The sequence below is a fragment of the Suncus etruscus genome, chromosome 2 (assembly GCF_024139225.1).
Source record: "Suncus etruscus isolate mSunEtr1 chromosome 2, mSunEtr1.pri.cur, whole genome shotgun sequence".
Lineage (NCBI taxonomy): Eukaryota > Metazoa > Chordata > Mammalia > Eulipotyphla > Soricidae > Suncus > Suncus etruscus.
In genome coordinates, this window is record NC_064849.1 from 158,023,694 (window position 1) to 158,046,667 (window position 22,974).

Genomic DNA, 22,974 nt, shown 5'->3' on the forward strand with positions numbered 1-22,974 from the left:
TTCTCTAGGCATTAGTGCTATCCTTCATAGTAGCTAAAATTAAGTGAATAATAAGTGTGCTATTTCCGACCATTTTAATCAGTTTTCTCGAAAGGGTCAATTTCCTTTAAGTGCCTCCATAATTCTTCCCATAATTAAACAAAGTTCTCATGAAATCCATAGGGCAATATAATAGAAGAGTAAATGAAATATTATCATTAAATTTTAGCTGGTAATTGATTAATTCAAAAGCAGATCAAATAAACAGAAGTGTGTATATAATCTATATATTATATATTGGTTTCCAATTTAATATTTAATTGCTAAAATAGTCTTTCTAGACCTATTATTTTAGTGCCTCTTGTGTATTTATCAATAAAGAGGAAAGATTGTTTTTCTTTCTAAAGAAAAAAAGCCCATTATATTTTTCACTTTTTGCCCATCATAGAGAAATAATGTAAATAAGCAATTTCCAATGGAAGTACCTATCATTTTAGAGTAGTTAGACAAAAATTATAAAAGTTATCTACCAACCAAATATAAAATATCCAAAGATAATAGAATTAAAATTTTTCCATGCAATAATTGGGAGTGTGTGAATGTTTTTTAACTAATGAAAAGTAATACCTTGTGAGCTGATTTAAATATAATTATAATTCTGTTTTTTTTAATTTTTCATGGTATCAATGAAAATGACATTGATATCTATTGGTATCCATGACAAAGGGCATAGATATGAAAATATGACATATAACATAGGAAATTAATTCATGTAGGACACCAATAAAAGAAGACTATTCTTTTTTTCAAAATGACAGGTTTTTTTTTCAAAACAGTGTCATTCCTAAATGTTCATTTTATGAAAATAGCTTGTAGCTAAGCCTTTGAAGATGTCATACTGATTTTTGAAAAAGAAATTGAATCTTTAAAGTAAATGCATTTTTCAAATTTAGTGATCAAAAGACTTTTCTAATAGTGTCACACCACCATACCCATCTTCAATTTTTTGGTTTGCTTTTTGTCATTGTTCAATATTTTGAAGCAAATAGCTGAGTTTTAATGGAGCTTTAGGGAAGGTTATGTTTGAATTCTTTCATAGTTTCTCTAAAATAGTTACTATTAATAACTCCCCACATGTAATGTTTTACAGTCTAAATGTATGACAAAATATTGTTTTATTTTACGTTATAAAAATAAACTATTCTTCAACCATATAAATTTGATTTTTGTTTAGAAAACAGTCATTTTTTCCTTGTATAATCCAAAGTCTAGAATTTATCTTTAATATTTTTAAATGTTTTATGATTTAAATGCTCTTAGAATATAAGAACTAACAGATTGTTATCTATTCAAAGTGTGAGCAAAAATATTTCTGCTAGATTCTAAAACACATTCTATGAGAAAATTCCAGTATATTTCAGAATAATGTTTGTTATTTTAAAATATGCCTTATTTATATTAGAATTCAAATCATGCATACAATTTCATTACATTCTATCATATTGAGTACTTCTAAAAACAGTTGAAATGTGTTCTCTTTTTTTTTCTGCTTTTATGGGCCACATTTGGTGATACCCAGGGGCCACTCCTGATTGTATGCTTATATGATTATATGATATATATGCTTATATGCTTATATGATTATAAGGACCATATGGGATACTGGGTGATCAAACTCCAGTCTGTCTTAGGTTAGAGCTTGCAAGGCAAATGCCCTACCGCTTGCACCACCTTTCTGGACCTAGAAATGTATTCTCAATCTATTTTAGTACTAATCTTAGTGCCTTTTTAAAAACTGAAGGTTATTTTATTTTACCTTGGTCCCTTTCAATTGGCCATTTATGAGCTACCAAATGATTTTTCAAAACTGAAAAGTATATCATATATTATCCACTACTAAAATCTTTTAAACAAAATTATATTATAGAGAGTAAAAGCTGAGCCATTTGACTCAAAAATTAATGGTCCCCCTTGAATTGAACCTAATTATTCATTTTCTATAAGTTCATAAAATATCTCAAGAAATAGTCAATATTTCAATAGCTGTGAATGTCCTATACCTGTTAGAGACAATACTAATTTACATATATCTTTTGTTTGCTTATAAAAAACGTTTCTCCTTGTCTGGGTGAAAATAAGTTATTAATTTATGAAATTCACCTCAGTTATTACTTAGTAAGGAAATCTCCAATGACCTAAAACATAATTTGGTTTTATGTTTATGTACTTATTTTGCTTACTTGTTATCTAGCACTTTTAACCTTATAAGATTTACAAATTGGTAAGTTCTTAAAAGTGAATAGAACTATGTTCTTTACTTTTCAAAGGCACAGTACAATGTTTTATTCATTAAAAGGTATTTCATAAATCATTTATAAATGAATCAATAAAGTGCCTTTTACATTAGGTTTTCTTCTTATCCTAGTGCCAACTAAATCTCTTTACAGTTTACTGTCTCCTATGGTTCAAATGTATATACATGTTAGTTTTTGAATTAAATTTCTTTAGATTTTCTTTCTGAAAACTAATGACTAGCAAACAAATTTACTATTTCTCTAGAACTGATTTTGTTATTGGGTTTTTGAATCAGCAATTTTTAGCTATACTAACAAGGATAACAGTCCTAGGGCTTCAAAACAACAAAATTTACTCTTCACATTGAGTGAGAGCTACAGATTAACTATAGGACCCAAGTTCCTAGGAAAGATATTTTTCTTTATTGTAAATTTAGATCAATAACACTACCCTTAACTAGCACATATTATTATCTGTGGATAGAAGCAACAAATGGTGAAAATAAAATGTATACACAATAATATTCAACATTTCTGTTCAAATCCACTCACATTAGAGAAGTCAGCAGTCCTAGTCTGAAACTATCAAGAAATGCAATGAGGTGCCAGAACGGTGGTGTGGAGTGGTAAGGCATCTGCTTTGCCTGTGCTAGCCTAGGATAGACAGCGGTTTGATCCCCCAGTGTCCCATGTGGTCCCCCAATCCAGGAGTGATTTTTGAGCACATAGCCAGGAATAACCCCTGAGCATCACCGGGTGTGGCCCAAAAACCAAAACAAAAAAATCAATCAGCAATAGAATACAGTCTAAGATGCATTCTTTGTCTGACTATGGTGATATGGCATCAGTTCTAAGGCAAAAAGACTAATTTGAAATTTTCTTCATATAGATCTTTCACCTCTTTTAGTAAACTAATTCTTGGATACTTGATCTTGAGGACCACAATTATAAAAATCCAGTAGAACATTACAAGAATAAACCATGCAACTCCATTAAAATAAATGGAGAGGAGATTAACAGAAGCTTTCTCAAAGAAGAAATACAAATGGCCAACAGACATATGCACTACATCACTAATAACCAGGCAAATACAAATCAAAACAACAAAGAAATTGTATCTCACTGACATTCATCACAAGAATAACAAGTACTGACATGAATTCTGGGAAAAGGCAACCCTCATTCACTTACAGATGGGAATGTTGACTAATTCAGCATTTTTTAAAAAATAACATGGACTCTCTTCAAAAACCTAGGACTTGAGTTCCATAAGGCCTTCCTATAGGTAAAAAAAAAAAATACAGACAAGATATTTCTATGTTCATTGCATATTCACTATTCATAATATTAGCCTAATTTTCAAATTAAGTCAATTGCCCCAAAATATGACTAGATAAAGAAGCTATGTTACATTTATATGTTTGAATATTATGAAGTTGTTATAAAAATAAAATAATACAGTATTCTGTATATATGGATGGATTTATAGAATATCAAGTTATTTGAAATTAGTCAGACAGAAAAAACTCTCATGTATGAAAGGTATTAAAAATAGTAAGAAAAAAGATAAATAGTAGAGTAAAAGATGCCAAAAGCTATAGAAATAAGGAGCATAAGGACTGTTTTACAGTTAGAAAGATTACTCTTGGGGTCAGAAGGTAAGGGATAAGTCAGGGAAGAGAAAACTAAGACAATTGCAGAGGGAAGTGAATGGAGATGCTAAAAGGAGTTGTGATATGCATATCAGTACCAATTGTAAAAGAAGAAAAGATAAAAAAGTGAAATGTGCTGCCATAAGAATAAGGCTGGGACAGTAAGAAAACTGGACATTGGTGGAAAGAAGTATACATTGAGTGTGAGAGCAACAGAAGCATTGTAAGCAGTGACCAGAGGCTGAATTAAAAATTGCCAGCTGGTGGATCTTCAATACAGAAATATGATACCAACAACAGAGACTGTGTGAAAAATAAAAGTGTAATGGCACTACAGACAATGACTTGGATTAGACAAACTAGTTTGCCTGGAACCTAGAGTTGGTCTTATGCCAGGAAACTTCAGGGGTAGGGTTGTTACATCCCATCTAAGGAAAGCACGCACCAGATGTGGTCTTTTCCTTTCCTGGTGCAGGGCTTTCCTCTTCTAAAAGAATTATTTGCCAAAAGGCCCGCTTAGCGAAGTCAATCATTTGACCCTTTGCGTGGATCGTTGGCAATAATTCCAACATGGCTGTAACATTTCCTCTTTCTCTATTTGACCACTATAGAAATCCAGCCTCAGCTCTCCTACAGACAAAGAAATGTCAGTATCAAAGCCTGCCAAAAGTCTCCTGCTGAGCTCTTCTGTGATCTCTCTCTCCCCCCCCTGCATTTCCTTAAAGGTATCTGGTTTCTCTTTACCTCTCTCTTTATATGCTAATTCTAGCTCTGATCTCATTGGTTCATCCCCTTTTCTTTTCTTCCTGGCTATGCCCCCAAAATCCATCTATGTTAGGCCCAATTCAAGAAATAAAGCCTCTCTCTGGCCTCTCCCTCTTGTTTTCACCATGTAATTCTCTGTGGTTTCATTTATTTCATATTTCATATTCATCTGCTCGTGCATCCGCTTGATTCCCAGTGGAAAAATAAACCCACTAAGGTTTGCTTCAGGGACTTTTATCATAACAAGATAAAAGTCCACAGCATAGGGTCTTCTTGTATTTAGGCCAAGGCTTTTCCTTTCCATGCCCCTCATATTTTGGTGGGCCTATGCAAACAATAATTGCCACTCTAACACTGTTTTTACTGTGCTCCTTTGACTCTAATCCTTAAGAAAAACAACCCACTTAAACTTTTGAGGTTAACTTAAACTAATATGCATGTGCATGGAAATGTAAAAAAGTACTTTGCCTTCAATGTTTAAGGAGTTACATAAGTTTTATGGCATTAGATTGCTTTGTGTGCTGCTAAGAAATATGTATTACAATCTGGGGGCTTGAGGGACAAAGTAATGGTACGTGGGTTCTGTTTTATTTTTCTTGATGTTCTTTGGATGAAAGTTCAAAGTTCAGATATCAGCAAAGGGATTTCTGAGAATTCTGTTTATGGGTGATTGTCCTTCCACTGTAACTTTACCTTGTCCTCTTTCTTTGTATCTTTGTTCTCATAATTAAAAACAATTTTTTTTTAAATTGCCAGCTGGAATCAAACCTCCAGTACATCAGCCCAGATCCAGATGCAGCATACTTGCCCATTGTGGACAGAGTTGAGGAAGGGGGGACTGAATAAAAGTAGATATTGGTAAAAATTAATAATAATAATAATAATATTAATAAAATCTAAAAAAAATAGAAAAAGGGGCTGGAGCGGTGACGCTAGCAGTAAGGCATTTGCCTTGCAAGTGCTAACCTAGGACTGACTGCTGTTCTATCCCCTGGAGACTCATATGGTCCCCCAAGCCAGGAGTGATTTCTGAGTCCATAGCCAGGAGTAACCCCTGAGCGTCAACAGGTGTGCCCCCCAAAACGTAAACATTGGTGAAAGAGATAATTGTTCTAACTTTGTGTGCCTAAAACTCAATCTGTAACTTTGTAATTCATGTTAGTCAATAAAATTTTAAAAAATGATCTGAAAACTGATTTATAAAATCTTTATTTTTGCAGGGTTGGGAAGGAGGGGATCCACACTCAGTGTTGCTCAGAGCTTACTACTTGCTCCAGATTCAGAAATTACTTCTGGCAGTGCTCCAAGTATCATACTGGATGCCAGGAATCTTACCCTATTTGACCTCCTAGAAAGCAAATGTTCTACTCATTGTACTACTATCCAGCCTTATCATTTAATAAATTCTAACAAGTAAAGTTTATTATTCAAATAGTCATTAGGATTATAATCACTATAAATGGTCTCTACTTGAAAGTACATGCTGTAGAAGAGATTTAATATATAAAACGTATGAGGGGTGGGGCCATGTTCAGCACTGCTCAGGGCTTATTCCAGGCTCTGCACGCAGTTATCAATCCTCACAGGAGAAACAGATGAAGTGCCAGGAATCAAACTCCATGCCTGAAACAACTGTATTGTGGAAAAATTTGGTAGATTATGGTGCTATGGTGAAATTATAATAATTAATATTTTAAGATGAACCATAATTCCCACAAATCCTCTCTCCACACACTCTCTCTGAGTCTCACTCTCTCTGAGTCTCTCTCTCTCTGAGTCTGTCTCTCTCTCTCTGAGTCTGTCTCTCTCTCTCTCTCTCTCTCTCTCTCTCTCTCACACACACACACACACACACACACAAACTCACATTTATACCTCACAAAGTATTCCTCTGGTATATATGTTCTTCCCTGATTTATTGTAAAGGAAACCTCACGAATACCACTGATACTGCCTTCTTTAACTTCATGGTCTCAATGTAACATTGCTCTACTCTTACCTGGAATTCTAGTACTAACTAATCCTGTAACCTTATGATATGACCTAGCATCTCATCTGCTATTCCAAGTTCTTTCACACTATCTTTCCTCTAGTTCCATGTATAAGATGTATGAAAAAATCTAATGATTTTATAGATGTGCAATAAGAGGAAGAAATCTCCCCTCCCAGCATAAAAGTAGTATGTTATGAACATCCATCACTAATTGTTGAGTAAATAACCAATAGTGTATGTTTTATCATTTTCAAAAGTAATGGAAGCAATTGATATTGACTTCGTTGTATCTTATATTTTATGAAAGCAATATATCTCATCTTCTAATCCTACTGCAGTATTTCCCATGACAAGAGACCAATGATCTTATTTTGTGTGTTTACCAATTTGCTCTAAAATTTGGGCCTTAATAACCAGGTGAATTTAATAATTTTTAATCAGGCCATTTTCCTCAAATACCTAAACATTTTGGTAATTCAAATGATGATGTATGGATAACTACTCTATCACTGAGTACCATATTGCTATGAAGCAACTACTTAAAGTAGAGAATTCTATAAATCTTTAAATATAAATCAAAAAACAGTGTACACTGATCAGTGCACACACTTTTGGCAAATAATTGCTGTCTACAATGTTTTAAAGTGTTTAAAAGACATGGGGTTTTTTATTTTGTTGTTTTTTAATTTTTTCCCAACATTTTTTAGGCTGAGTACTTACAGTACTTAATAATGATCTACAATGATCCAGTACCATAGTATCACCCTACAATCATACTTCCTCTAGTATACTACCTACAACCACACCCTTTTAAATTTAGTTTAATAACTCACTCTCAGAGTTTGTTACCACTGGGTTTTTTTGTTTGTTTGTTTGTTTGGTTGGTTGATTTTTGGGTCACACCCAGCAGTGCTCAGGGGTAACTCCTGGCTCCATGCTCAGAAATCACTCCTGGCATGCTAGGGGGACCATATGAGATGCCAGGATTCCAACCACCGTCCTTCTGCATCTAAGGCAAACGCCTTACCGCTGTGCTATCTCTCCGACTGCCACGGATTATTTTTTTATTCCCTTCCTTTCTTTAATAACTTTCTCATTTGAATTAGATTTATAATTAGGCCAGATTTTTTATCAAGAACATGATTTTGGTACAGTAGTTGCATTACTAGAGGCAAACAATAAAGCTATCAAACAGCTATTAAAATTTACACTTACTTGGCTATTTTCATAAATTATATTATAAGATATACATAAGAATACCAAGTATTTGAGGTTCTGCCAAAGAATACCATGAAAAGAAAACAATTGCTGCAAAAGTAATTTTGACAGAATATAAGACATTTCCTATTTAATAGTTCTCTGTTTGAAATAGAAGACACAGAAGGCTAGAGTTCTTCATCTGTCAGGCTGACTTGCACTAACAAAGTGTGTAGAAACCATGGATTTAGACATCGGAATGGGGTATAATAACAGATTTATAGTCACTCCTCTGACCTTTAAATCAATGCTTGATTACAAAACTCTTTGTTGGAGCTGCTCATAGAATATTCAAGAAGCATTTAGGAACTTTAGAGAAAAACATTTTTGCATATTTTCAAGTCATACACCATATTCAGATCACACAAAGTTAAAAGAGAATACGCCTGTGCATAATATAGCTACAGTAGCATTTTCTGAAAGGAGTTTGTATGCAGTGGGTTATTTTTTCTAGAATTTTCTCTGAAACTAAACACCAATCCCTGAAACACAGCTCTTAATAGCAAGCTTGGAAAGCATTTCAGTATCTATATTGTCCTGTGATATCTCAAGAAAAATGGGTGTACCCTAACTGTACATATTTGAAAGTACATTTGAAAGTACATTTCTTATAACTAAATAGAGCTTAGTAAAATAGAAATGAATAGATCTAGTTAATGGGACATAAGGTCTCAGTAATGATCTAATAATCTGAATTAATTTTAACTTCTCCCAGAAATATTTATCAACATAATCACACAGTTGCTATCTCTCAAAATCTGCATCAGGGTTGTCAAAGCACCATAAATGGATTGTGTGTTAGAGTTGTCTCAAAATGTAAGTCATAAATAGTATAATTTTTGTGTAATTATTAACAGAACCTTAAAATGATAAATTCTTTCTTTGTTCACTGTTTCTTGCTTTAGTTACACTCAAATGTGAATTTATTAAAATTGTATTAAATATAATTGCTTTATAACTAATATCCCAATTATTTGTCCATTTGATTTAAAAATTTAGAAGTTAAGCAGCATGTAGTTTAGTCTCCAGTTGTTATATTTTATCACATCTTTTTTTTCTCTTTTTTTCTCTCTCACATCTTTTTATAATCAATCTTGATCTCTGTGTCACTGTGGTCTGATAGTGTGCTTTGTATAATTCCAAATTTGTGAATTTTTGTAAGCTAGACTTGTGTCCTAAAATGTGATCTATCCTAGCAAAAGTTCAATGTGCACTTGAAACGAATGTTTAGTCAGCTTTTTGAGGAAGAAAGGCCCTGTGTAGATCCATTAGTCCAAGCTCTTGTCATCTCTCATCTAGAGTTCTTATGTCTTTGCTAATGTTCTGCCTAGTGGAAATATCCAGTAGCAATAGTGACATGTTGAAATCTCCCACTAATATCATATTTAGGTCCATATGTTTCTCTAAGTTTGTGAGACAAAGACTTATGTACTTTGCTACCTCTGGTGTAGAGTCAACTACATTGTGTTGATCAGAGTTAGTAATTCTTGATCTATTGTTTCCTTGATTAGTAAGTATATTCCATCCTGATCTCTAAGTACTTCCTTAATATTGAATGTCATTTGCTCTGATATAAGTTAAGTATAGCTGTGCACCCATTTTTGTTTTCTAGTGACTTGTATAATTGTTTTCTATCCTTTTACTCTGAGCCCATGTCTATCCTGAGATTTTAAGTGTGTTTATTGCTGACAGCAACAGATGACTAGGTTTTGTTTCCTGATCCAACCCTGTGCCTTTTGATGTGATGTTTTAGTCCATTGACATTTAAGGAAACTCTGTTGGCAGGGATGTGGTGAGAAAGGAACTCTCAGCCACTGTTGGTGGGAATGTTGCCTGGTCCAAACACTATGTAAAACAGTATAGACAGTACTGAGTAAACTCAAACTTGAGCTGTCATACAACCAAGCAGTCCATCTTTTGGATATCTATCCCCAGGATAAAAACATTAAACTAAAAGGATGTATGTACACTGCTGTTCATTGTAGCATTCAGTACAATAGCTAAAACTTGGAATCAATCTAGATCTCCAAAGATAAATGGATCATAGAAGATGTAAGTACATATATATGATGTATACTACATAGATGTAGGAAATGATGTAATCATGCAATTTACTGCAACATGGATGGACTGAAAGATATGTTAAATGAAGTAAGCTAGAGAAAAGATAAATGCAGAATAATATCACTTATATGTTGTATTTATAATAACTGGATGAAGAAATGCAATGGTCCAAATGGTAGTTGTCTTGAAAACCCTTGGCCCCAGAATATAGTGAAAAGAAGGAAAATACTGAGTGAAAGAAGAAAAACACAAATATGAAAAAATGGGGACTAGGGAACAAGGGATCTCATGAGCAATTATAAAGATTTTTAAAAAAGAGAGACATAATTAAATACCCAAGCCAAAATCAACAACAATGGAATCAAGGGACCCAGACTCTAACAATCTAAACTTTAAATGAGCCTGTTATACTGGCAGGCTTGGGGGCAAATGTGGTGATTGATATACACTCTGAAAACATGGTGGAGGGAGGTCAATACTGATGGTGGAATTGGCCCTGATTCATTGTATATCTGCAACCCAACTATGAAGGGCTTTGTAAATCACAATGTTTTTAATAAAAATAAAATTAAAAATATATATAATTAAAAAAATACAAGTTTTGTATTTCTGATTTAGAATGGTCTTCCTAACAAATTCCCTTTCAATTGTTACTAAATATGGCACTGACAAGAGCCATGCTTCCAACAAGGTATGTGAGTTTGTCTTAAAACCTTCTGTGTTACAGTACCTATGAGAGAGCATAGAAGTTGAATGTGGCTTAAGCTACAGCCCTGCAAGCAACTGAATCCTGACATCAGGGCATCTCAGGGCCCTACTAGGTGTGTTGCTGGAGGTCTTGAGGACCAGGAGACTCAGATAACCCACTGCACTATAGAAATAGAGCAACTCGAATCCTGAAACACTTGTATTAAATTGCTGGTCTAATAGGCCAAAGGTCACACCATGAGAGGCTCCATGTCTCCTGGACACTGCTTGGAGCACACCCCTCTGAAAACTAAAAAGCTAACAGACAAATATAATAAAATCATTCTTACTCACTCAGACAAAAAATTTACATAGTAAATGTTTTACCTATACTCACTTAGTTTATGCATTTTTAAATTTGCATTTAGCCACTGTTATTTATAATATTGATAATGGCAGAGTTCTGTGCAAAAAAACCTTCCATTACCATGTCCTCCTCCAGTGTCATCTTCCATCTACCATGCTCCAACCTCATCCTATTACCTCTACAGTGATAATAAAGACTAGTTCTCAGTTTCAGTGGTCTGTGAGCATATGTTGTTTCTTTACTACCTCCTTTACATATCACACATAAGAGATATCATTCTGTACTTGTCCTTTTCCTTCTAACTATAAATAGTGTGATACTCTCCAGATCTATTCTCACAGAGGCAAGTTACATGATTTCATCTTTTCCTCATTTGTGTCTTTGTATGTGAAGACCATCCCTTGTATACAATATTTATTTGGAAAACATTTTCTACCAAATTCAATTATCTCTGCCTTTTAATGTGTATAATAATATGATTGGGCCTGTATTCACTATTTTAGACATTCTAATAATACTTGCTACTTTCTGTGTCTGACTTAATTTCTGTGATTGGGATAATATAACATTTTTATTATAGACATATCTTTACATATAAAGATGTCTAAAAGCCCAAGAAGAAGCTGCCACTGCTGCTCTCAGCAGCCCCTTTTCTCTCACCTCCCTGCGCTGTGGACTGCTGTTCACTGCCAGATTTGGTTTTTGAGAAACTCCCAGCTCGAGAACATTTCCTGATATGTGAGTGCTGGGAGCCATTTTTTAGACTCCACAAAACCATGTCACAGGCTGAAGCTGTGCTCTGAATATTATTCCCCACCTCCAAAATATTTCAAAAGACTTAAGGACATGTATATCTCCTTTATATATATATATATATATATATATATATATATATATATATATATTTTAGATGTATTTCCCTAATAGGTATTTATTTAATGCATTTACTTATATAACAGCAGTTTTTCCCATTACTTTCTTTTGGATCTACTGAGTAAGAAATTCTAGTAGATAAGTTTCTCTTGGGTTCCGAGTTTATGTTAGAAACAGGTCATCAGGATAGCAGAGCATGTTATGTTTACTTCTATGTGCACAAGTAGTATCATGTGGCATTGTTTCTTTATGCATAGGTACATTAAAATGAGGGAACATTATATGTGGAAAAAGTTCTTATCTAATAGAGATAGGAACACATAAATTTATATTGCAGTGGGCCTTAAACCCTGAATGTTGTCATAGTGATTGGCTTAGGCTTCAAAAGATCAGACATTGGCCATTCACCCCTGAACCTTGGATCCCATCTATGGAACCAAGCATGGATTTTGCACCAGCACCATGAAACAGACTTCTACCAAAGAAGGTCCTAATGCTTCCCTAACACCGACTTGCTCCAAAGTGACTTATATGGCACCCTGACAACTTAGTAACAGCAAAAACTTGTTTTCAGGGCAGAGTTCCCTGCATTGCCACCTAATGGTGAGATGAAACCAGAAGATGTTCCGCATCACCCAGACTTAGACATAAGATCTATACAAAAACCAGGATCTCTAACTACAGAAACCTGACTGTGAGAACCATGATTGAAAAGAACTTTTACTGGAGCCATAAGAAAGACTTTGGGGTTAGACAATTTAGTATGCCTGGAGCTTGTAGTGGTTTTATGGCAGTTTGCTTGTGGATAGAGTTTCCCTGTTTTTAGGCCAAAAGTTTATTCCTTTCTATTTACCCCATCTTTTGGTATGTCTATGAAAAAAAAAAAAGCTAAATTAGAAAAGCTTAAATACTGCCCCCCACACCTTTTCTCTTTCCTTTTTATTTCTTATCTTTTAAATAGGGGGTCCCACCCATTTTCATAGAATCTTGGGACACGGATTACTTTGTTTTACCATACATTTCCACGTTTTTCTATAAAACTAAGAAGAAATAAAGGAAGACTGGGGGCCAGGGGCCAAGTGGTCTCAGGTTCATTGGTGAGGAAAAATACCGTATTTTCCGGCGTATAAGATGACCAGGCGTAAAAGAAGACCCCCTAACTTTGCAGTTAAAACATAGGTTTAGGCCTATATTTGCTGTATCAGACAGAACATTCCTGTGCTGCGTGTGCTGCATGTGTTCCTGTGCTCATGTACCACAGTGAGCCAATCACAACAAACAAAAGTTCAAAGGTTATACTGTACTAGATGTCCTCTCTGACTCTGGCCAATCTGAGCAAGCTTTTTACAGTGTAGATTCGGGTCCAGAACATTGTCTAATTTGCATGCATAAAAAGCCTGCTTGGATTGGCTGAGTTAGAGAGGTGGTCCAAGCAGCCTTGCAGTGATTGGTGCAGGATCGAGTTGGAAAAGTTCTTTTGTGGCAGTAGTCAGACAATTTTCGTTTAGCAGCATATTGAAACATTTTTTGGGACATACTCGGAGTATAAGACGACCCCTGATTTTCAGTTGACTGTTTTTTGTTTCAAAGGTCGTCTTATATGCATGAAAATACGGTAAGTACAAAACTAAATATCCAAGCCAAACTCTACAATAGAATCAAGAAACCTAACTTTTAACAATCTAAACTTAAATGGGCCTATTATACTGGCAGATCAGGAGGCAAAGGATGATGGTATAGGATTCACTCCTCCTGGTCCATTAATCAAAGGAGGTTGACACTAGAGGTGGGAATGGCCCTGACTCACTCTCTTAAATTCAATTATGAAGGACTTTTAAGATCAGAAATGTTTCAAAATAAATTAAAAAAAATTAAAACAGAAGTAATAAAAGAACAAATTTTTTTTAAAATCAAAATATATATACAATATCCATTTTAGTAAGTGTTCCTTTTTAGTTTACACTTCACATCACAAAATAAAACTATAAATGAGTATATTTCTAATAAATACATTTGTTTCTCCTTTAGACTACTTATATTGATTATATTTCTAAATACTTTATAAACCCCAGTTTAAAATTTATTACTTTGTCTTTATTACCTTAATTTTAAACAAATTATGAAAAAATAAAACATTGCACTTACCTATATGTAGGGAAGTGCCCATAAAGTCAAAATAGTCCCTTGAGAAATTATAGTTTAATCTATGAGGACAGCATACAGCAACTCACCAGGAAACATCCTGCTAGCATTTATTAGGAGATTTCCATGACTTCAATGTTACACATTAAAGGTACTTGCCAAGTATTTCTCATCCAGAATTCATATTAAGGTATTATGTTATCTAGTTAGGGATGAGGTAAGGTGTTGCCAAGCTAATAAATCAGTCATAACTGTACTTGCTAGGGGCTGTCAAAGCTAGTTTATCACCTGGTCAGTCACTGTTTTTGTTTTATTCTTTGTGACCAACTAGTTAAACAGATCACTACTGAAGAGACTGCTTCAACTGGCTTTTAGTGGTGATCACCAACACCATATATATGTTGGTCTTTATTATTGTGCTTAATATGAATTTCTCTTATTTATCTATATATTCATTTTGGAGAATTTTGGGGCCACACTCGGTTACACTCAGGTGTTACTTCTGTCTATGCGCTCAGAAATCGCTGCTGGCTTGAGGCACCATATTGGATGCCGAGAATAGATCCAAGGTCATTCCTGGATCAGCCTCCTGAAAGGCAAACGCCCTACTGTTGCACTATCGCTTCGACCCCTCTTTTTTTTTTTAAGACTAAATTACAGAGTTCAGTATTTTGTATGGTAGATGTATTCTTTTTATGTGAAACTGTCTTTATTCTAATGTGTTGAGATAGTGTTGCTGAATAAGTAGCTTAGTGGTTTTATTCTGCAACACATGAAAAATGTTTTTTTTTTTTGTCCTCACGATTATTTTTATGAGGAGGGGTGAGCCACACTTGACTGTTCATTAGAACTGCACCTCACTTTGTGCTCAGTGGTTGTACCTAGTGGTTCTTAGAACCATTCCAAGTATCAAACACATACCTTCTGTATGTGTGCATGCATTCCAACCTGATAAACTACTTTTCTAGCCAAGATTCTTTTTTAAGTTTTCTTATGAGCAATTTGATGATACTATCTCAAGCAATTATTGTTTTTATTCTTTTATTTTCTTAGTAATATTCTTAAATATGGGGTGTCCAGAGAAATAATATATGGGTAGGATGCTTGCCTTGTATACAACTGGTATGAGTTCAATCTTCAGCATCCCATATAGCCTGCTGAACACTTCCAGGAATAATTCCTAAAAGTAGAGCTAAGAGTAACTCCTGATCATTGTTGTATATGGCATAAATAACCCCATAATCATCACCATCATCATCATTATCTCAGATTTTTATTTTATTTTATTGTTGATTTTGGTTCAGGGCAATACCTACATATACTCAGAACTTTGTCTCAGGATAAATCTTGGCTAAGAATGGGGAACTATATGTGGTGTGAGGGATCAAACCTAGGTTTATGACCTGTAAGGAAAATGACAACTTCTGTACTCTCTCTAGCCCCTCTAATTGACTTCTTATCATATATTATTTATTGGTAGAAATATTTGCTGTATCAGGTGTGTCTGCATCATTTTTCTGCATACATTTTTAAGTATTGTTTCCTTCTTAGATTTCAAAATTATGTGTATTAGGCCATTTAGTGAATTCAACAATTTTCTTTTTTTTAATTTTTATTTATTTTTAATTATGTGAACAATGATGCAAAGAAAGAGGACAAGATAAAGTTACAGTGAAAGGGCAATCACCCAAAAACAGAGTTCTCAGAAGAAATCCCCCTGCTGACACCTTAATTTTGATCTTACAAAGAACATTAAGAAAAATAAAACAGAACCCATGTACAATTACTTTGTCCCCAAGTCCCCAGATTGTAGTACAGAACATTTCTTAGTGGTACACCAAGCAATCTAAAGCCATAAAATTTATGTAACTCCTTAAACTTGAAGGCATACTAGTTTTTTACATTTCCATGCACATGCATATTAGTTTATGTTAACCTCAAAAGTTTAAGTGGGTTTTTTTTTAGGTTTAGAGTCAAAGGAGCACAGTAAAAATGGTGTTAGAGTGGCAATTATTGTTTGCATAGGCCCACCAAAATATGAGGGACATGAGAAGGAAAAGCCTTGGTCTAAATACAAGGAGACCCTACCCCTGAAGTTTCTTGGCATAAGACCAACTCTAGGCTCCAGGCAAACTAGTTTGTCCAATCCAGGTCATTGTCTGTAGTGCCAATACAGTTTTATTTTTCACACAGTCTTTGTTGTTGTTTCTGTATTAAAGATCCTGAAATCTGTATATCCTACATTGAAGTCAGGATGGTGCAGATCATCCTCTACTTTCCACTAACAATTAAAGGGCAATGCAGAAAGCCCAGTTCAGTAAGTAGGTCATTGTTGTTGTTAAGTCTTCTCAGTGTTAAGGGAAGACTCTTTTGAGTAGATCGATGTCAAAGCAGCAGTAGGGTCTTCCCTGGTAGAGGATTGCTTCCAGGTGATGTTATAAACAACTTTGGATGTTTCATAGATGGCTTCCCTGGTTCCGAGGTGAATGGAGAATGCCCATTCTTCTGAGGCCTGTGCCGGGTCATTATGTCAATGTTACTTTTGGCTCTCTGCTCAGAAATTACTACAAGCAGGCTCGGGGACTATATGGGATGCAGGGGATTGAACTCAGGTAAATTTCAGGTTGGCCTTGGTGCAAGACAAATGCGTTACCGCTGTGCTATTACTCTGGCCCCCAGAATCCAAAAACTGAAGATGGTCACAGAAAAAGAAATTTTGATAAATACTGTGATATACTATCAACTTTGAACAAACCAGGACTTGCTTTATATTGATTATTTATTACCCTGTTTACAAATAATTGTGGGGGATGGTTGGCCTGTGTAGAGGGTGCTCAGGGATTCCTCCTGGCTTTGGACTTAGGAATCACTCCTGGTGAAGTTTAGGTGATCATATGAAGTATCATAGATAGAATAATAGTCAGTCATGTTCCAGGTATGAAACACCTTATATCCTGAAATACCTATTTAATTTTAATATCATTTTAGAAGTAAGATAATTTGAAAATATTCTTATGATTATTTTGAATGCCAATGTTCTATGATTATCACTCAAATAATGAATAATCTTGGTGTTTTTTAATTAAAGATAATTAAAGTCAATGATGGAAATCCTACACTAAGTATATTAAAACAAAAGATATTTCAGAAAAAACTCAAATTCAACTTTTTCTAATAATAATTACCCCTACAAGTTCACAGTCCTTAAATTCCACTGAAGGCATAATGAAATACAATATAAAGATAAAGGTTTTCCTTTATTTGATGTATTCTCAACATGATATACACTTTCAAAATTGTTCACCTCATAAGGTATATAAATGTGTGCTTGTTCAACAGATTGTTTATAAAATAAAGTTTTATTTACTCTAGACAAATAAATTATAAAAATATATATTTTACATATAAAATATCTTCAAATTAACACGTTAAATATATGAATTTCTAAATATGGTGAGTGGTGAAAGGGAGGGACCTTTGAGATGATGAAGCAAAGTGGATACTGATGGTTGGTGTGGTGTTGGAATGATATATGAATTAAAAATTCTTAACTGCATTGTAAATCATAGTACTTCAAAAATATATTAAAATAAAACAAACAAAAATAAACATCTTTCTATAACACTTATACACCACTAAAATAATTAAAAATAATTATGTGGGTGAAAACCTAATTATGTATAGCAGTTAAATCATTTGCCTTTCATGTGGCCTGGGTGGGTTCTAACCCTTGCACTGCACCAAGTACCAGATTACAGCTAGGAATTATCTCTGAGCACAAGTCAGGTATAAGCTTTGAGAACTAGCCAAAAAACTAAAAGAATAAGAAGAGGAGGAAGTGTAGGAGGAGGAAGAATACCTAATTCCTCAAAGTTCAGATACTGTCAAGTGTATTTTATAAACTGCTTAGAGAGCATTATTAGAGATTCTAATGAGCTATCAATAGTGATGCAACAGAATTTCATGCAACAGAATTAAATTTCTATAAGTAACTTGGGTTGTGATTCAGCATCATAGCCCTTGATTTTACATATCTGAATCCCTGGGTTTGATCACTGCCTCTGAAACTCTAAAAATTTTAATTAAATTAATTAAACAATCTCAGTAAATGCTGTTATCGTAGATGTATTTAGGAGATTAGTGTCATTTTTCTCTAGCTTCTGAGATGTATTTAAGTAAAAATATAAATGTGTATGCACATTTTATCTTCAATTACATTAACTCAATAATAAAGTTTTCAATGAATAGTTTTCAATTGAATAGTTTTATTAAAATACCATAGTATTGTCCAGTATATAAAACCATTGTATCAGGAGAGGCCGGAGTACTAGTGCAGCGGTACGGTATTTGCCTTTCATGTGGCTGATCCAAGACAGACCTCGGTTCAATCCCTAGCATCCCATATGGTCCTCCAAGTCAGGAGCTGTTTCTGAGGCATACCCAGGAGTAACCCCTGAGTGTCACCGGGTGTGGCAAAAACAAAAAAATGTAAATAAGATAAAATCACTGTATCAATGATCAGATTACTGAATTAACATGGATCATCAACATGGGTCATTATTATCTTTATAGAAAACTTGGACAAAGGAGACATAAAAAGCTATTGTGGATGCATTATAAGGAAAAGTAGAACATTAGACATATGTATCAACACTAATCATGACTCAAATCATAATCATAAATTATGAATAAGTTAAAACATAAATATAATCATAAATCATGAATAAGTTACAACATAAATACACAAAATCTTACCAATAGACTACACATATATCTCATGTTTAGAAGTTGAAAGAATAAAAAGCCTAATTTTGATTTCAATATTAAAATTTAGTCCTAAAATTTTCATATTACTCTGAAATAACTAAAAGTCATTGTCAAGTGCTTACCAAGTAGTGTAATAAAATGGTGAACAAGATGAGACAGAAAGAACAAAGCAGAAATTCAAAAGACAGAATATTTCTTGCCTAAGTATACTTAACTCTAAAGACAAAACATGTTGAGTTTATGGTTTTTCTGCGATTTCATAAGGAAATCTGAAGTAAAAGAAATACCAATAACAAATTAATTTCAAGTATATATGATAAAAGTGAGATGAACCTTGTCATCTAGAGCTCATGCCTTCCAGAACTCCACTTTGACATATATCATAGCACTAAACTTTAAACATTAGCTTTATGACTCAACTGTTTTACTATTCATAAGATCAGGGAAATGTCATTGGAGAATCAGAAGGAGAGAATGAGCAGACAAAATCCATAATCTAAATGCTGAATCGGCGAGTTGGTGGTATAGTAGTTAGCATAGCTGCCTTTCCAATGCTGAGTCACTCTCAGTTATAAAATACTCAAACATTCAGGCAAGTGCTTTGAAATACCAGACTTTTTTTAATTCTGTTTTATCTTAAATGGTATCTTAATGAAAAAAGAAGTGATTAATGAGCAGTCATGCGAGACCTCTGTTAGAACTAATAAATTCAAAACCCCTATCACCAACCCCATCTAAGGTGACACTGATCATAACTTATCATCTCAATAAAATTTTAATGCCAGCTCTAGATTTATTACTTTTTATGGAAATTTAAATTATTCCAAAGTGTGGAACACCTCCAATAATGAGCATAAAAACACACCAAGATTATGTTAACATCAGCTAATAAAGTATTGAAAATTCTTCTTGGAGAGCTTGAGGAACTTTGCAAAACAGTCTTTGGATTTTTTAATGACATCAGTCAGTAAAACTTTCTACAACGATAGTATCAACGTGGTATGTGGTTTGTTTCTATGAACACTATTTTAATTATTAGGTTTAAGCCAGAATGTTTTCCTTGCCATGAACAATTTCTATCATAGCACAGATCCTCAGTTATAGTCTGCAGTGCATATTTCTTAGATAAGAAATTTTTATTCACAACTCCTCCAGTGGCAAAAAGAAGAAAATAGTTTACTGAGTTTCCTGTAATATTGCAATAGAGCACAGACTTCTCAGCTGTAGATTACAGAGGTAAAGAAGAAAATTTCTTCATCCAGAGGAATAACTTAGTGGCTTAGAATGCCTTGTATGAAGCCTTATAAATATTTGGCCACAAATTCAAGTGTCACACAAACCTGTAAATTTGTTCTGGAAACTGAATTTGAGACTGGAAGCTCTATATTCTGAGATTCCTGGCACTTCCAAGCAGTTTGCAGTTACACTGTTAAGAGATATGTCTAGTATAAAAAGCCACACAAAGGAGGATGCTTCTGCTAATCACCACTGATCTTTGACTTGTTCAAATAAATTAAATCTAAGTTATTTTCATTCAACACTAGGAAATTAATTTGGATAAGAATTTCTTCTCATTATATACAATCTATCTGAAGAAATGTTACTGATTACCATTGCCTCATTATTTTTCTATTTATGACTTTAAAATATATTTGTCATGTCTATGTTACTCCTGGATACCTCATCTCTCTATAAAACTGCATATGGGATAGTTCCAGATATAAGTGCAATAATTCAAATGTCATCATATGTGAATCAAATAAATCACCTCTATCTCTCACTCAATATCGCTTCTTTTACTGCTTATTCTGCATTATAGTGTTGCATGAATATGTCTTTCTCATTAGCTTTTCCAAGAAGTCACTGAAGAAATCAGTGTCTCCTGTATTGTCTTCATTTCTGTTCCTTAATTGCTTTTTACCCCCATTTATTTTCTTTATTCTCCCATAATATAGGAGTTCTATGCGGGCTTGACTTTATCATCTCTATTACATACATTATATTAGAGATTTTAATAGAGATTCAATTAATAACTTAATTACTATAGACTGGCATTTTCTCAATAGCCCAAGGACAATCATGCCACTTTTCAAAATTATTAGTGGTTCTATACCTCAAAGTACAAAAGTAAAGCCTTCTCTCAAGAGATTCACTGGATATTTTGATTGATATATTTGAAAGGAAATATGGAAATTTATAGAGCAGCACTAGCTGGAGACCTGTGAAGTAAAGGTCAAACATCAAGCAAATATCAGCAGAATTTTATAATCATATCACGAAGTATTTTTGAGAGGACATTTCTGTTTTCATACTAGTGGTTTACTACATTAAAAATGGTTATCTTGTATCAGAGTGATAGTACAGCAAGGAGGACATTTTCTTTGCAAGCAGCCAACCAGGGTTCAATCCCAGCATCCCATATGGTCCCCCAGGGCCTGCCAAGAGTAATTTTTAAGCACAGAACCAGGAGTGACCCCTGCATGCTGCCAGATGTGGCCCCATACCAAACCAAACAAAGAAACTATAAATAATCACAAGATTATTTTAAGATATATTGGTATTTTGCAAATGAAGATAACCTATGGATTAAATTTATGCTAAAAATAGAAAGAACAAATTTGATTTTGTATTAGTGAGATAATTGTTAGTACCCAGCAAAGGTATCTGGCTTTGTTTCCCTTTGCTTAGGACACATTGATAATGCTACATTTAAATGTCTTCAAACAACTCCTTAATGGTTACAGTTTTTATTGAAATTCCAGATAATCAGGCTAATGATTAAAATTTTCAAACTAACACAGTTCCCACATATCTCTACTCCTCTAAATATCTCCTATCTGTCTCTATTGTAAAGAAAAATATATAGAGACAGATAAACGATAAAAAAAATAAGAAGTAGAAGAAAAAAGTAGATGAATGAATAAAAGAAGATAAACTGGTTTCTCTAGTCTAAAATATCTTTTCTTTATAGAAATTAATTCTATACATATGATCTCAAAATGACCTTTGAATTACCTAAAATACCACTGAACTTGCCTACTTTGTTAAGAGCAGCATGAAATATAAAAAAAAAACAGTTGCTTATTTTTTTAATTCAGAAACTCTTTAACTTGAAGCAGTATCAACTGTTTATTTTTATTTTATTGCTTTTGTCCATGGAATCAGATAGAAAATATCTTTGAGGTTAAAGTCTTGAGGCATTCATTCTCTATTTTCCTTGATATACTTAATAGCTTCCAGTTGTAACTCAGAGCTTATCCACTTTGAATTGACTTTTGTGTAAGATGTTAGATATGAATTGAACTTTAAATTCTTACACATAGTTACTTAGTTTTCCCAGAATTATTTTTTGTGGAAGCTATCTTTACTCCATTTCATGTACTCAGTTCTTTTACAAAAAGTTAAATGTCCTCATATATATGATTTTGTACTGGGGTATTCAATTCTGATCCATTGATCAGAGAGCCTATATTTATTCCAGTACCATAAATTTTGAACATAATTGCATTGTAATAGTTAGAAATTATGTAACAAAATACCTTCATATTTTTTATTTTTCAGTATAACTATCTAATAAAGTTCTCTGATTCTATGAAAATTTTATTATTGACTTTCCTATCTTTTTAAAGAATGTGATCTGAACTTGGATAGGGATTTCACTTATTTTTATATAATTTCTTAGGTAAATAATCATTTTAATAATACTAAATTTTCCCATCTATAAGTATTGAATTTTTTTCACTTCCTACGATCTTCTAATATAGTGGATATCACTCAGATCTCTTGTTAAGTTTATTCAGGGAAAGACAAGCAGATCACTAATTGGCACATGAAAAATGTTTAGTGTCACTTATTTTTATGGAAATCCAAGTCAAGACAATAATAAGATTGTTATTATCTCACACCAGTTAGAATGGTGCCTACTAAAATAGCAAGAACAATATGTGCTGATGAGGATGTGGTGAAAAAGGAACACTCATTCATCTACTGCTGCTGGTGTTGTTGTCTGGTTTTACTCCTGTAGAAAACAGTGTAGAGAGTCCTCAGTAAACTTCAAGTTGAGCTTCCATATAACCTAGTAATTCCACTCTTCGATATCTACCCATTCATTCAAAAGAATATATGCATATCATT